Source organism: Ursus arctos, unplaced genomic scaffold (genome assembly GCF_023065955.2).
Source record: "Ursus arctos isolate Adak ecotype North America unplaced genomic scaffold, UrsArc2.0 scaffold_7, whole genome shotgun sequence".
Lineage (NCBI taxonomy): Eukaryota > Metazoa > Chordata > Mammalia > Carnivora > Ursidae > Ursus > Ursus arctos.
Window position 1 is genome coordinate 71,013,745 of NW_026623089.1, and position 17,600 is coordinate 71,031,344.

General features: G+C 37.1%; 1 protein-coding gene across 4 annotated transcripts in view; it reads right to left on the reverse strand.

Annotated features, from left to right (window-relative positions):
* Positions 1-17,600, reverse strand: part of LYST (lysosomal trafficking regulator) — a 186,874-nt gene that overhangs the window by 156,057 nt on the left and 13,217 nt on the right. For all 4 annotated transcript variants that reach the window (XM_048218849.2, XM_048218847.2, XM_057308234.1 and 1 more), the window contains exon 2: positions 927-1,016. The gene's annotated coding sequence lies outside the window, so the exon portion shown is untranslated. The remainder of the gene's footprint in view (positions 1-926; positions 1,017-17,600) is intronic.

Consider the following 17,600-nt stretch of genomic DNA (forward strand, 5'->3'; position numbering starts at 1 on the left):
GACAGAAAACTGGTATGTAGGAGGCAAATAGGAAGTATATTTATATTGATACAGTAATCATATATCCAAACTTCTTATTGAACTCTCATTAATTTTTTTTGGAATTTCCAGATATAAAACCCTATCATCTACAAATAACAAAAATTCTGAATTCTCCTACCCAATATTCACACACTTTCCACTCTTCTAACTGCATTAGCTAGCACTAACAGAACACCATTGGTAGGGGTGATGGGGGACACTTTTGTCTTGCACATTAAGAAATATTCATTTCTTCCTGCTCATCTAATAAGAATATTGAATTTCACTGAATGCCTTTCAGCTATTCTGAATGCCAACTGAAAAGACGATTGCATGGTATTTTTAAAAGATTTTTAAAAATATTTCAAATACCCCAAAAAGTGCAAAGAACATATAACATGTGGTTATAGGCAATACTCAGATTTAGCAAATATTTACATTATACTATGTTCAGATCAGTTTGTGCGTGTGTGTGTGTGTGTGTGTGTGTGTCCACAAAGAAATCAAACCTTCCAGTACAGGAAAGCCACACCCCACCCCACTTCTTCCTCTCTTTAGTTGATGTTTATCATTTCTATACATGTTTTTATAATTTTTTTTACATGTTTATAGCCATAAAGATATTCAGTATTATTTTAACTATTTTAAAAATGTATATAAATAGTATACTATATGTATCATTTTATAACTTCATTTCTCCTCTCAACATTATGTTTGTTCCTTTAAACCATTATGCAATATGCCATTGTATGAATACGCCAAAATTTATACATCCATCTCTACTAACGAAAAGTTTAGTTGTTTGTACTTTGGGGTTTAATTAATGTCACATAATTATGTCGTTTCAAAGGCTTAGACTGAAACAAGTATTTTGACTGCTCATCTCTATCACATTAAATACTTACCAATCTCTCAACACTTCTGTAACATTTAGAGTCCTTATAATTTGAGCTCATGAATCAGATGAAATAAATATTCTTAGAATAAAGCTTCACCTATTAAAAAAAGACAAACATATTAATGATAATAGTAAAACACAAATAATTTTAACAAAGTTCTGACACAAAAACCAATGGCCAGTCTTCATATTTGATACAAACAAAGCCAATTAAGTTTTTAAACCTCAAGAACACACTAAAAAATTTCTAGAGCTCCAACAATGGAGTCTTGAGAGAGGAAGTGTTGGAACATACTTGATCTGAACAAGGCAACTTGATCACGGCTCCCTACTCCTCTTCTGTTCCCAACTCCTTATAACCTCCAGGTAAGCCACCAGTTAACCATAAAGGAAGGAGAATCCAACTTATCACTCTGCTTAACACTGAATCTAGGAGGCAATGGAATACCATCTACATACATACTACGGGTAGCCAAGTTATCACTCTCCTGTGGGAGCAAAAGGTATTCAAGGATATATGAAAATCAGAAAAATATTAAAACCAAACAACGAATAAACTACCACCAAATTTCATATCCTTGTTGAAGTTTTAAAAATGAATTAACCTTTTGTGTACAATACAATGAAGGCTATTTCTGAATACTAAAGGATAAATTCCTACTTCTGGGGTAGCAACAAATGCTTTTTAGTTTACCTGTTTTCCCTTCTCTATAGTTGTGCCTAGGCAGAGGCATAAAAAATATTTCCTTATTACAGGTACAAGGCAGCCATGAATGTTTATTTCGAAGCACGAGTTTTTAAATCAGAATGATCTTTAATTCCTTCAAAATGCCCAAATCTAGAGAACTTTCTTGAATTCCCTTCAACTTGGCAAACAGTACTCGTACCATGTTATTCTGGGGACTTGAGGATAAAAGAGGCAGGAAATGGGATTAGCTGCTGTTGCGACTACACAGGGCTTTGCGTGATGCAGGAAAAACACATTTTCCCAAACTGGTCAGCCCCATGTCAGGCACACAGCTATCCAAGCACAGGCCAGACTGCACTCCTACTACCCCACTTGGGGCACCAATGGCCAGTGCATCAACTGCAACCGAATGAAAAAGCCCTGGAATGAAGTCTCAATACACCCTCCATACCTGCTCCTGCTGCATCCTCAGTGATACAAATCACCCACCTATTTTCAACTCTAAAATTATAGAAGGGGCAACTATCAATCAAATTATGAGCAGAAAGATGGTATTTTATTAACTGTTGTGACTCTGACTACCCCCTGGTGCGGACTACAACAAGGTGGAGCCATCTGTCTTGAGCTGCAAGTGTGATTCCAGGGAACTCAGCATGGCCATTAGAAGTGGAAGCTGACAGACCACTGGATCTATCTGTTTTTCTCTGCTATCAGGAGACATTTCTAGGCCATGCCGAGGGATTTCTCTAATGCTCTTAAACTGGGATGGCTTCTTTATCTGTATTTTGCACAGCCCAGCTTGGATGTCCATGGAGTTTCACTCTATCCAAGATTGCAATTCTATCAGCCAGCACAGTCGTGACCTCCTTTACTCGGCCACCACCGTCGATAAACACAGCTGCATTCTAACTTTTATCATCCTGTATTACGCGGGGTGCCCATGATGTCTGCAAACAGAGTTTTAAAAAATAGACTGAAGACGTCCTAAGGGCATTATATGTATCTGCCTCTGTTTCTAAACTATACAAACACTCTGTAGGTACTTATGACTGTCTTATCCCCGAGGTCATGAATTCCTTAAGGAAAGGGACCCCGTCTTATTTCTTTTTTCTACTTTATAGCTAAAATGCCAAATTTAAAAATCATCATTATTACTATCATATTCAACTTCTAATGCAACTATTATTATAATGTCATAATAAATAAAACTTGCTCGCAACAATAGTACCAGAATTTTTATATTAAAATAAATGAAAAGCATAATAACAAAGTATCTATAATCATATAAGCGACCTCAGAAAAATAATAAGTTTTTCTAATATGGGGACCAGTAAAGTATAAAACACAAAGGGCCAAAACAAAAAGCAAAAACCTGACAGTGTATTAGCTATACCTCTTAGTTTTATTTCATCAGAAATTTCATTAATATGGCATTTAATTCAACAAATATTTATGGAACATTTATTACCTGCCGGCTACTATTTTTGGCACTGGGAATAGAGCAAAAACAAAATTCCTACCCTCATGGATTCCAGTAAGGTAGAAACAGACAAAAACCAAACATATTGTAATGTCAGGCAGTGCTAAATGCTATAAAAAGTAAAAGAGTAAGGGTACAGAGTGACAGGAATGCTACTTCAGATAGGGTGACAAGGACTGTCTGAAGAGCAGAAGCCTGAATAAAGTAGGAAAATGGGTCACGTGAGCATCTGGGAAAAGTATTCCAGGGCTTTGAGATTAGTTTATGTTTGATGCATTGGATGTTGAGGGCAAGAGAAGTTAAAAAGTATTACAAAGAGTGAGAAAAGTCACTCGTTCCCACTTGCCAGGGACTGAAGTAAGGTGTGGAGAGATGAAACAGAAGTCTTCCCCCGGAACTGTTTCTCCGTAAGAACGGAAGTCTCCTTCCTGCCTGCCTCCCACCCCAGAGAGTCTGCAAGGTTTTTTAAGCCTGTGTGAGGAACAGCACTGCTTAGTGATAGACAAGACTGACAGAAGAGCAGGATGAGAGGGAAAATAAAGTTCAATGTTAGCCATGTTAGGTTTGACAGGTGGTGTGGAAACCAAGCAAAGGACACCAAGGATATGCCAAACTGGAGATCAGGTGGGGAGGCTGGAATTGATGACTCAATATGGGAGTTATCAGCATATAGATGTGTTTAAACAGGACTAGCTGGATGACATAACCCAGAGCAGTGCTGTCCAACAGAACCTTCTGCAATGACAGGGCTGTGGCTAGTGGCTATCATACTGATCAGTGGGGACCTAGAGAATGTGTATAAATGAAGCAAAGAGGAGATTTAGGACTGAGCCCTGGGGTTAGTTAGCATCCCTGAGTCAGGGAGAGGAGGAGAAGCCAGCACAGGAGACTGAGAAGGAGAGCAAGTAGGGCAGGAGAAAAATCAGGAGAGTAGTGCCTCCCAAAAACCAGATAAAGAAAGCTTGAAGCAGGAAAGACTGACCAACTGTGTCAAATATTGCTGAAAGGTTGAGTAAGATGAAAACTGGGAACTGACCACTGCATTTAGCAACATGGAAGTTACTGACAACCTTGTCAAAGAGTGGTCTCAGTGGAGTGGCAAAGGGGGTGAGGAAGCAGAGGCAAGGAGTTTAAGACAGCTCTTTTCAGAAGTTCTGCCATAAAGGGTGGCAAGGAGGTGGGGGGTAGCTGAAGAGAACATGGGATGGGAGAGGTGGTGCTTCTGTTTTGTTTTGTTTTGTTTTTTAACAAGTTACATTACAGCATGTTTGTAACCTGAGATACTACAATAGTATGTTTATATAGCATGTTTCTCCAATGGAGAAAGGAACACAGATGAAAAACTAGAACGAGAGGAGGTAATTACAGGAGCAGTGAGTGGGCAGTATGAAGAGGATCTGATGGACGGGTGCTAGGAATACTGGCAGTTCACGTAATGGAACAAAAAGGATGGCAGAGCACATGAGCACACGCAGGAAGGTTGGTGTATCTGGCAGTGAATGACCAAGATTCAGGTGCTTCTCTTTTCTTAGTGAAATAAACTGCAAGGTTGCCGGCTGAGAGTGAGAAGTAGGAGGAGGTGTTAACTGATGAGTGGAACAGGGTCAAAAACAGCGCCCGTGAGAGACTTCCCACGAGGCTGCCATTAGTAACTAGGATGGAGTTCGGCTGTTCAATCCCTGGACCCGTAGCGCAGTCCAATTCCCCAACATGTTTGCAAGCACGGCATGACAGAACGGAGGATGTCAAATACCTTATGGGAGTCTAGATAGATTACAGGCACAGCATTCTCCCATCTGTGCATGCAGCGTACCTGCCAAAGGTGGAAACTGGGTTATCTGGAAGGAATTATTCTTAGAAAACGCTGGTAACCCTTACTGCTCATCTTTTCCATCCGTAAATATTTGAGAATCTTTTAAATTGATCTCTAGAATCTTTGTGGAGGTAACATCAAGCTCACTAAAGTCTATGGAATCTATGTTCTTGTTTTATAATTTTGGAACTTTCGTCCTCCACTGTCTTCTAAAAGTGTTCCAATTCCCCAGAATTGCTCAAAGATTACCTGCTCATCAATGACATTAACACATTTTCTTGGAATCTGAACCTGTGATGTGAGCTCATTTAGAGCAGCCAGAGGTTCTGGTGCAATCTCCTCTCTGATCGTGGGCTTAAACTTTCTATTATTATTCTTATATCCAGGTTTATTAATCTGTGTGGAGATCATTCTTCATGTCAGAGAAGTCAGAAACAAAACAGAAGCTGAGAAGTTTCATTTACTCTCTGTATACAATTATAGAGTCAGGTTTTTTTTTTAATCTTTAAATTTGAGTATAGTTGACACACAGTGTTACCTTGGTTTCAGATGTACAACATAGTGATGCAACTTCTGTATACTATGCCACGCTCACCGCAAGTGTGGCTACCATCTGGGGGCCAGTTTGTTTCAAACAAGCTTGCTGTTTTCATCTTCTATATATAAAATGTAAAAGGTCAGCCTTAACCTTTTTCAAAACCTCAGCTCATTATTCTCTTAGGGTTGTACTCCTCTTTTATATGAGATATCGGTACCTACATCTATAGATTTTTGTTACATATTCTTCTTTCCTTCTTCTGCACAGGTTATTTTAAAATATGAGCTCATCTGACCACTTGACCTTGCTCTTTTCTTCACATACTATTTCCAGTTGTTCAATAAAAACTCTTCCTATGGCCACCTTACACACACTTTCCCTTCTGGGGACTGTATTCATGGCATTATATCTATCTTTACTTTGAAATTTAGGAACTCTATATTTCTTTTTTGGGGGGAGGGAACCCTGCATTTCTAATTCTCTATATGCCAGCTTTCCTCCATATTCCTCTTCCTGTTTCTTACTTATTCATTTACCATTTACTAAAACACCCACTTTGTGCTAGGCACTAAGAACACAAAATGTGAAAGTAATTTCAGACTCTGCCTCTAAGAAGGTCCCATTATGGTGGCAAAGGCAAACCAATACACAGGGTGTTGTGTACTGAGTGATAAGAGGACACCAAATCTAACTTGAGTAGTCAGGGAAGCTTCACGAAGGATGTAATCTTTCACTAAAAGTTGAACATGTAAAGGAAGAGAGAAAGGGGGAAGAAAGGCATACTGACAGAAACAGCAGCTCAAGTCAAGTCCCTAACAGAATTATGGTTAAGTTTGGTATCAAAATGCAAAATGAGAAGCAGGAAAATAAGGATGGGGAGAGTAGTGACCAAAGATAAATAAAAGGACCTTCTGGTGGGCTGAGAGCTCAGGAGAGGTTGAAAACCATGAATTTCGGGTAGAATCACTTTTCTCAGATGGTTGAGATTCTCCAGCAGGGCTCAGCTGCTTGGATCTAGTAGTAGATAGTGCCGATTGTATCACTGATGTAGAAATGGGAGCTTTGGTGGGTGGAGGGAGGGAAAGAGAACTAAGGTGCAAGTGAGCGAACAGTCCATATGGTCAAAACTGGGATATAGGCTGGCTAGGAAATAGAAAGAGGACAGGCAGATGTTGATACACAAGTTGAAATACAGGCAGGCAATCTCTCTCTCTGAAGAATAAAAAATGAGGGAATATTAAAAAGAAAAAAACCATGAAGGAATAAAGGATATTGGAATTTTTAGATTTCTGAAACAAGCAGTTCCAGATGATAACATCCAGAGTGTAACCAAGCAAGCAGGTGTCTGAAATGCAAGTTAAGGTCACTGCAGTTAAGTAACCACGAGGCTAGTTATTTGGACAGCAGATCATTGTTAGCTCTTTTTTTTTTTTTTAAGATTTTATTTATTTATTTGACAGAGAGAGAGACAGCCAGGGAGAGAGGGAGCACAAGCAGGGGGAGTGGGAGAGGAAGAAGCAGGCTTCCAGCAGAGAAGCCTGATGTGGGGCTTGATGCCAGAACGCCGGGATCATGCCCTGAGCCGAAGGCAGACGCTTAACGACTGTGCCACCCAGGCGCCCCCATTGTTAGCTCTTAAAACGAAAACTCCTTGATGACAGGGATTTTGTCTTTTGCATTTACTGCAAAATCTACAGCATCTAGAACAGTATGTGGCACAGCTATTTGTTGAATTTGTTAAATGAATGACATGGGTCTTTCTCAGGATTCCATTATGTCCACTTGTCTAATTAAGCCCTCATAGTGAGTCGAAATTGGGCTCAGAGTTATCAGCTCCTCATTATCTCCTTAACCTTCTGGAAATGAAATGGTCAATAAAATTAGTCAGTAGCGGCTCTGCTCTTATTGAGTGAGACTCCCCACAGACATTTGGATAGTTGACTATGATATCTTAGCTCTATTCTGTTTCTGTGATTAATTGCCACAACCCATTATCCAAAAGATCACAGAATTAAGCTATCACCCTCAGTCTTATGGATTTTGACACAGTCATTTCCTTGACATGCTGTATAAAACTACTACACCTCCTCCCTACACCAAGTCATTACTGCCTATGTTCTTCAGTTTCAGGCATTTTAAAATACCTTGTCATTTCTGTATTTTAATCAGTGCTACCAAAAATATTACAGTGACCACTAAAAATAGAATCTCAAGCTCAGTAACAGGATAATTAGGGCTCCCTACGTCACCAAGTTCCCCAAAAACTCGATCATTCATTCACCATAAATTCAACCAAGATTTATTACTTACTCAATAAATATTTACTAAGCTGCTTACGCACTCTATTTTCCTAGGTTTTGAATTTGTTGTGAATAGTCAAACAGCATTGTGACAGTGGTGACAATAAAGGCAGAAGAGTGTGAATCTAGCAATAACTACCCGCCACATGGAACTGTGTGATGTTTGGCTTCCTTTTCCATGAAATGTCTATCCCACAGAGTTACTATGTAGAGCTTCGAAGATTATATAACATCAGTAAATATTCTTGGTAAATATAGTTCCCTTTAAGTGCCTAGCACTAGGTGACGGCAGAGAGTGCCATCTGGAGGAAGAAAGCGATCATTACAACCTTTCCCCAGAGCAGTGCATATGGAAATGTCAATGTTAGGCTTTATGACCATACAGTTTTCAAGGAAGCACCGAAAATAAAAGTAGAAAGTACCAGTATATTTTGTCTTTTCCATGTCTTGTGACTTCTACAAAAAAGGAGCAGAGAAAAAAAGACAATAAAAAAGTTTATAATAATGAACTTTACTCTTAGAACGTGATTAGAAATCATACATTTTCCTCATGAAATGGTAGTATCTGAAGGGCTCCACTCCTAACTTTCACCAAATGCCCAAAATCCTGGTAAATTCATTTTAAAAATAATATTATGTCCTTGCCTAAATTTCTTAATTAAAATAATATTAGAGAAATTACCACTGGAAAGAATATTTTTTTAGAAATATTATTATGTACCAAAAAGAAGGAGACTGCTATCAACTGCAGGCTTATTGAGAGGATCAAACACAATATGACGCAGAATAATAAATATTCAATGAATTCTTTTGAATCAGAACCCTGAAAATAAGGGTTGCTCGTTATGAACTATTAATTACTTATGCTACATTATCAATTTAATTATGTTAAATCCCATCTCTCCAGAGGTCAATATATATTGAATATAGATTGATTAATGACTTTCCCAAAGATCTCATATATTCTTTGCAACACATCACTAAAAATTAAAAACCCTTTGGGGAAAATAATGATAACACTATTTCTGCCATTTCATAAGTGAAATAAATAAAGGTATGAATGTGAATAAGTTAGAATAACACATTTTCACAATAGTAGAAACTTTAGACATCATATTCTCCATCGCCACATTCTACAGGTGACAAAAGCTGAAGCGCACAGGTCCACAGTCCCATGGTTAGGTCCCATGACAGTTGTCTTAGAAGTTATATGATATTTTTAGAGCTAATTAACCAGAACTAAAACAGCCAAGTTTAGAAGACACAGCTTTTCTTCTTCTGTCAGGTCAATTAAAAATTAGACAATGGGCAAAGAAGTTTCCTTAACACTAAATACTATCTCTAAATGTTATCCAGAACCTTTACTCGAGTCCGCTAGATTGTAATCTGTACACCTGGAAACAAGCTTCAAAAACCTCTCTGCAAACTTCTGCTTGCTGCACAGAGTGCAACTGCAAGCAGGCAGTAATCCTGCCTCTCTATCCCACACTGTTTCACCCCTCCAGGCAAATATCCTGCCACCCCAAACTTCTCAAGGTGTTCTATAGCTTTCATGTTATCTTTCTCCACGTGTTTCCACATTTCCCATTTATGTCAAGAAGTAAATGAACTGGGGGAAAAAAAAAAACCAAGAAACAAAAACTCTGCTCCTCCTAGAAAGAAGTATTTACATTTTACCAAGAAGTAACACCTTCAGTTCTAAGTGTAATTACAACATAAGAGGGGTAGAAGTTGGCTCTGATGTAGATGTTTCATATTAAAAATGTAGGACTATAGGGGCGCCTGGGTGGCTCAGTCAGTTAAGAGCTGCCTTCAGCTCAGGTCATGATCCCGGGGTCCTGGGATCCAGCCTCTGCATCAGGCTCCCTGCTTGGCAGGGAGCCTGCTTCTCCCTCTCCTTCTCTCCCTGCTTGTGCTATCTGTCAAATAGATAAATGAACAAAATCTTTTTTAAAAAAAAATGTAGGACTATAATAATCCTTAACCAGTAAATGGGGGGGGGACAGTTGTACTGTTCCTACTTTTATTCTGTATTATGCCTTTAGGCTAAGTTAAAACACAAAAATGTGCTGAATGAAATATTTTCAATTAATGTAGAATTGCATAGGCTGATAAAACTCAATAAAATGAAAAGGGCAGTAGTTCAGGGGCCAAGGGTAGAAATCTAAGAAAGCAGTAGACCCAGAAAAGTGAACATACTATTTTTTATCATATTTTGGGGAGTCGACAAACAACACCACCTGCTCCCCTCCCCCTCTCTAAGCCCACAACGTCTTGGTCAACACTCTCTATCGTGCTTGCCTGGACACCTGTGATTGGCCCAGAGAGAAGTCATCATGGCTCCTCATTTGACAAAGCTGGCCCAGGCACCATGTAGCAAGGCAGAATTTTAAAATAAATTCAGAGGAAGTCACACCAAAATGTATCAAAGTTAAGCCCTTCAACAAGCAGTTCATTTTCCCTAAAATAAACAAATTGGGCAACCAGATGTCTCCGAAGAACCTGGGTTTGATCCTAAGCACCACAAAAGAATGGAAATTGAGACACTTGTGGTTATAGTGAGGTGGCAATAAACAGAGCTATGAAGGCTCATCCAGGTAGATCATCTCCCCAGGCTTTACATCCCTGCTAGAAGGAATGTGCTAGAAGTTTTACACTGAAAAGCTCATACATCCTCAAAACAGATCAGGATTTCTACAGAATAATGATAATGATGATGATGATGTAGCTGCCATCTACAAATGACTACTACCCATCAGGCACTCCTAAAAGCGCTCCACTACAGCTATTGGTTTAATCCTCATAACAATCTCATAAGTACAATTATATCCCTACTTGTCGCATGCTAGAAGCTGAAGCAGGTTAAACAACTGCTTCAGGTCACAGAGCTACTAAGTGTCAGAGGCAAGATTCAGACGCAGGCAATCTGTCTGTATTCTGCATACAAATTTTATTCTCCCAGGCAATCATTAACTCCTCCCTCCAACAAACCAGCTCTTCCTTCCTCACTCCTATTTCAGTTGATGGCCTCTACCCAGTTACTCAGGAAGAAACCAGAATAGCACTTATTCTGGGGCCCAGTCGGTTCTTCAGTTTGACAGCAGCCACTTGCTAACTCTATGATCTTGGCTTCTCGGCTTCCTCTCTCTAAGCCTCAGTCTTATCTAAGAACACGTCAAGTAGTTGTGGATATTTAAACTACATGAGATAACGCAAAGAAAATGCACTGCACAGTGCCTGGCAGACTGTAGGAAGATCAGTACTTAATAAGCGATTAGCGATCATTACCTAGAATCTGGTTCTTCCCCTCTAACCTGAACCCTGAGCATCCTCATGCCCTCATCCCTTCTCTCACTTGCAATACTGCCAACCTCTTAACTGGTCACTCTGCCCGGCCTACTTTCCGTTCAATCCAAATTCTACAACTGCTAAAAATGTCATTCACATTTCTTAAAATAAGTGACACTCCAATTCCTAGGGAGTAAGTTTCCAACTTCCTCCTCCTCCTCCTCCTCCTCCTCCTCCTCCTCCTCTTCTTCTTCTTCTTCTATTATTATTATTATTATTATTATTATTATTATTATTATTATTCTCTGTACTTCCCTCACCGTCTAACCTTCCCAATTTCTTGATACATCTCAGGACACACTCTACCACCCCATAATTCCTCCTAAGGGTACTCACTTTCTCAACACTATTTCACTAATGTGTTTTGTCACGTTGCTGCTGCTACAGAAATTCCTATTAATTCCCAGTTAATTACTTTCTACATGCCTCTTAGGACTCACCGCATTGTGTTACAATATTGTATTGCTTCTTTCCAAACTAGATTATACTTCCCTTAAGAAGGGGAATTGGGGCTCATTTGTTAAAAAATATAAAAATCTTTTTTTGCCTAACACAGTGCCACAAATAGTAAGAGCTCAACAAATAAACACCAATTCACTTAATACTAACTTGGATAGAAAACATTTGAATATTCAAATTCCTTTAGGAAATCTTCCCACAGCTAAAGCTCTAAGAAATAAACAGCCACATTTACAAAAGCCTTTTTCCGTTTCTTAGCAAGCATTTAAGGTCCTAAGGAAAGTGCTACAGAAACACGTAAAAACTTCACCAAATTTTTTTTCGATTAAAAACAAAAAACTTCAGCAATAAAATCTTGGGTGTTTATTCTTCCTATGTTAAAGATTATAATGCAGAGTATACAGTTTAAGAGTTATTTAAAATCAATTCTAGAAATAATGGTTTTCCATACCTCTTAAAGAGACACTATAAACATAGCTTGACGTCTTATCCTAAATGTGAAATGAAAATAATAAAAATAATTTCCATAGCAACACCACAATGATCAGTACTTTTTAATACATATTTTGTATAAGGTAAAAGATTCTGTAAAATCAGTTTCAGAAATACTGAACACGGATACGTACAAGCCTTGAAGACACCACATAAGTGTACACAGCAATAGTTTCTTCTTACTCCTCCATAATTCTTACAGTCACAGTGAAAATTAGCTTCATTCTAAAAACCTTTTAGTTGAGGTAGTCAAGTACAGACAAATGCATTTACTGCTATAAAACATTTCACATCAAGAAAGATTAACAGTGAGATCAAATTCAGATCCAGCTGCTTAATCTACTGCTCTCTAACCATCCATGAAGATGGATGGATGGTAGGAGAGAAGGGCATAGGGAGTGAGAGTGATAGAGAACAGAAATAAAAAAGGGATATATATTAAGCAAATGCATTTCAGATTCAACCTACACTTAATATTTTTTTCTGCCTCATTGAGTATCATCACAATTTAGTTTCTACCACCACGGTTTAAATGTAGACACATGCAAAGACAAAGGGTTAAAGCTATAAATGAATTACATACTAGAAACCAAACACTATCACTTTGCATATTGTATAAGGCATCTTTTGGCTATGAGATTACTTTCTTAAAGTGCATTAAAATGTTCAAGAGGTTGGTGGCATAGTAGAAAGAATATTACACTAAAAGTCCAGAGAATTTTGGTTTTTTGTTTTGCCTCAAACACTCTTTAAGGATTTCAGGCAAAATGCTTAACCTTTCTGATCCCCATTCTTCTTATACATATTAAAACAAAAACAAAACTAGATGATCTCTAAATATCTTTTAGGCTGTGAACTTTAAAATATATATATATATATATATTTATTTATTTATTCATTTATTTATTTATATAAATAAATAAATAAAATCTTTAAAAAAATATATATATAAGAGCTGGTTTGTATATATATATATATATATATATATACACAAATATATATATATTCTAAATGTTTCCTTAAATTGTGCATAATCAAGTTTTGTCAAAACTACCTTACCGGGATTCTATTTTTTAGAAATAAAATGTAGAGGGGCACCTGGGTGGCACAGCGGTTAAGCGTCTGCCTTCGGCTCAGGGCGTGATCCCGGAGTTATGGGATCGAGCCCCACATCAGGCTCTTCGGCTGTGAGCCTGCTTCTTCCTCTCCCACTCCCCCTGCTTGTGTTCCCTCTCTCGCTGGCTGTCTCTATCTCTGTCAAATAAATAAATAAAATCTAAAAAAAAAAGAAATAAAATGTAGAGAAAGTAAATATGTTTCAGCTGTATGGAACATATGACTTCAGAACTATTCTCCAAAATATTCAAATAAGGCCAACAAAAAAAACCCTCAAGAACAGTTACCAGCATTACCACCTTTGGAAACATTATTAAAGAGGAAATCCAGAAAACAGTAAAGGACTTTAAGCTTTAATAAACTCTAACTCATAATGCATTAAAGATCTAATAAAGTCTAGACAAGCGAATATTAAAAAGTAGCATAAAAGCAAGCTGATAGGTATAAGCAGCTGTTCTACAAGTTACACCGAGAAAACCTTCTTTTGCCATTGGCCAGGATACACTAAACTGTGCACTTCAGTGAATTAATACCCAGAAGCAATAACAATGAATGCATTTTACGAACTGATAAATGTTTTGTTGCCCTTTCAAATAAGCCACATTAATATAATGAAGGAGGAAATCATTCCTAGCATCGTTTTAATTTCACACTCATCCAAACTCAGTATAATAATTACACTGTTGAAATAATATGTATGCAATTATGCTTATTCTTCTTCCATCTAAGGAACTCAAACAAGTGAACTACAGAACTAATAAGAATTCTGTTGTAGCAAATCACGTTTTGATCGGAGCAATCTTAAAGATGGAAGAGAAAGGAAAAAATTAATATACTATTACTGCTCTTTATAATACTCAAACAAGCATATAGAATTGGTTTCACTGATGCTAAATAAATTACTAAAAACACATTCGGCCAAAAACGAAATGCTACAACAAAAAAATTAAATATACTTAACCAAAATATATTTCCAATAAGCAAAGACACAGTTAACTCTGAAACAGTTAAGCACAAGAACAAATTCCAAAAACATAGCAAATCCATCCCAACAACAATCCTGGGGATGGGACACGGTTAAACCATGTCAAAAAACAGGAGTAAAAGTAGAGAAAAAATAGCCAACAACATTTTTCACAAAACTATAATAATACTAAAATTTACATGGAACCACAAAAGAACCCAAATAGCCAAAGCAATCTTTTTTTTTAGTGTTTTTTAAAATTTTAATTCCAGCATAGTTAACATTCAGTGTTATATTAGTTTCAGGTGTACAACATAGTGATTCAACACTTCTGTACATCACCCTGTGCTCATCATGACAAGGGTACTCCTTAATCCCCATCACCTATTTCACCCAACCCCCTGCCCAACTCCCCTCTGGTAACCGTCAGTTTGTTCTCTGTATTTAAGAGTCTGTTTCTTGGTTTGTCTCTTTCTTTTTTTTTCCCTTTGCTCATTTGTTTTGTTTCTTAAATTCCACATATGAGTGAAATCATATGGTATTTGTCTTTCTCTGATTGACTTATTTCACTTAGCATTATACTCTCTAGCTCCAACCATGTCGTTGCAAATGGCAAGATTTCATTCTCTTTTATGGTTGAGTAATAGTCCGTTATACATATATATATATATACACAACACATCTTCTTTCTCCATTCATCTATTGATAGACATTTTGGCTGCTTCCATAATTTGGCTATTGTAAATGATGCTGATATAAACAAAGGGATACATGAATCCCTTTAAATTAGTGTTAGGCAAAGCAATCTTGAGAAAGAAGAACAAAGCTAGTATCACAATCTCAGATTTCAATATATACAAAGCTGTAGTAATCAAAACAGTATGGTACTGGCACAAAAACAGAAACATATATCAAAAAAGATAATAGAGAGCCCAGAAATAAACCCATGCTTATATGGTCATTTGATTTACAACAAAGGAGGCAAGAATATACAATGGGAAAAAGACGGTCTGTACCGGGCCACTTCCTTATACCATACACAGAAATAAATTCAAAATGGATTGGAGACCTAAACGTGAGACCTGAAACCATAAAAATCCCAGAAGAGAGCTCAGACAGTAATGTCTTTGATACCACCATAGAAATGTTTTTCTTGATATATCTCCTAAGGCAAGAAAAAACAAAAGCAAAATTAAACTATTATGATTACACCAAAATAAAAAGCTTCTGCACAGTGAAAGAAACCATCAACAAAACAAAAAGGCGACCTGCTGAATGGCAGAAGATATCTGCAAATGATATATCTGATAAGGGGCTAATATCCAAAATATATAAAGAATTTATATAAGCTGATACCAAAAAATGAATAATCAGATTAATAAATGGCCAACAGGACCTGAATACACATTCTTCCAAAGAAGACATATAAATGGACAACAGACACAGGAAAAAAATACTCAACATTGTTAATCATCAGAAAAATGCAAATCAGAACCACAATAAGATATCATCTTACACCTGGCAGAATGGCTAGAATCAAAAAGGCAAGAAATAAGTTGAGGATGTGGAGAGAAAGGAACCCTGGTGCACTGTTGGTAGAAATGCACACTAGTACAGCTATGAGGGAAAACAGTACGGAGGGTCCTCAAAAAATTAAAAATAGAATTACCATATAATCCAGTAATTCCACTACTGGGTATTTACCCAAAGAAAGTGGAAACACCAATCAAAAAGATATATGCACCTCTATGTTTATCGCAGCATTATTTATAATAGCTAAGATGTGGAAACAACCCAAGTGTCCATCAATAGATGAATGGATAAAGATGTGGTTTATGTATACAATGGAATATTACTCAGACATAAAAGAGAATGCAGGCTTGCCATTTGCAATGACAAGGATGGAGTTAGAGGGTATAATGCTAAGTGTAATAAGTCAGTCAGAGAAAGACAAATATGTTATGATTTCACTCATACGTGGAGTTTAAGAAACAAAATAAGTGAACAAACAAAGAAAACAAGAGAAATGAACAAAACCCCCAGACTCTTAAATACAGAGGGCAAACTGGTGGTTGCCAGAAGGGAGGTAGGTGGGGGAATGGGTGAAATAGATAAAGGGGCTTAGAAGTACCCGTATCGTGATGAGCATTGAGTAACATACAGAATTGCTGAATCATTATATCCTACACCTGATACTAATATAACACTATGTTAATTATATTTCAATAATAAATAAATAAGAAATAACATGTCAAAGAAACAAAAATACAAGAAGAAGAGGAAAGTTAATATTTCTCAATATTTATCAAATACATAACTAGACTTCAAGCATTGTCCCAAATATATATGACATACAATATATAATATATATAAATTATATAATCATATTGTATCAAATATAATTATATATAACAATATTCACAAGTACCATATAACAGAAATATTACTGGTATGATTTTAGACAGTTGAAATATCCAGAAATAGTCAAGCATGATAGCCAGTAAGTTCGATAAGCTGTTTCTAGAAACTACATTTCTCTGGTCTAGAAGCCTATATTCTTTTCGGCTTCTTAAGAGAGAAGAGACTTTCTTTTCTTTTAATTTTTAATTTAAAAAAAAAATTTTAAAGATTTATTTACCCATATGAGAGTGAGAGAGTGCACAAGCCAGCACGGAGCCCCATGGAGGTGGGGGTGTATCCCATGACCCTGAGATTACGCACTGAGCAGGAACCAAGAGTCAGATGCTCAACCGACTGAGCCACCCAGGTGCCAGAGAGACGAGACTTCTTAAAAGAGACTTTGCAAAAGATACCTTATAAGAAAGTTCAACTTTTCCAAGCCCTTCATTTACATTAATAGTAAAAATAACTTTATAACATTTTACAATTTTCAAGCAAGCTCTCAAGAGCATTTTGTTCATCTATCACAAGAAGTCCATATGTTAGGACCTCTATTTTACTTATTTAAAAAGTTGATCTTCTATAATCTGTCAGCGTCAAAGAATGAAAGGAGAAGATGCCTTAGCAACAAGAAAATAGCTGGAATAAAAATCTAGCAGGTTGTAGGAGATACAATTCTGCAATGTGAGTCAGACTGAGGCTCTGTGCCTAAATCCATGCTCCAGCATCCCTAGATCTTTGATTCCCCATGTAGAGAATAATAAGATGGAATTTATCTCTTGTGACTTTTCAAGCTCTAAAATGTGCTGGCAGTGTTCCTGACGTGTTAATGTTGCATATAGAGAAAGTAACTTTGGTCAAAGCTACTTGATAAAAACGAATTAACACAAATTATTTTTTAAAAAATCAGTGTTACGGGTTCAGGAATCCTGAACTAATAAACCTTATGCTTATGTGCACACGCCCCTCGCCCCCCCCCAAATATGTAGAGAAAAAAAAATGGAATCCTAGAGTTAGTGCACAACCTAAACGTCACTTTTTAGTGTTTCACCAAGTTAGGAATTCTCTCTCTTCAATAAAGAT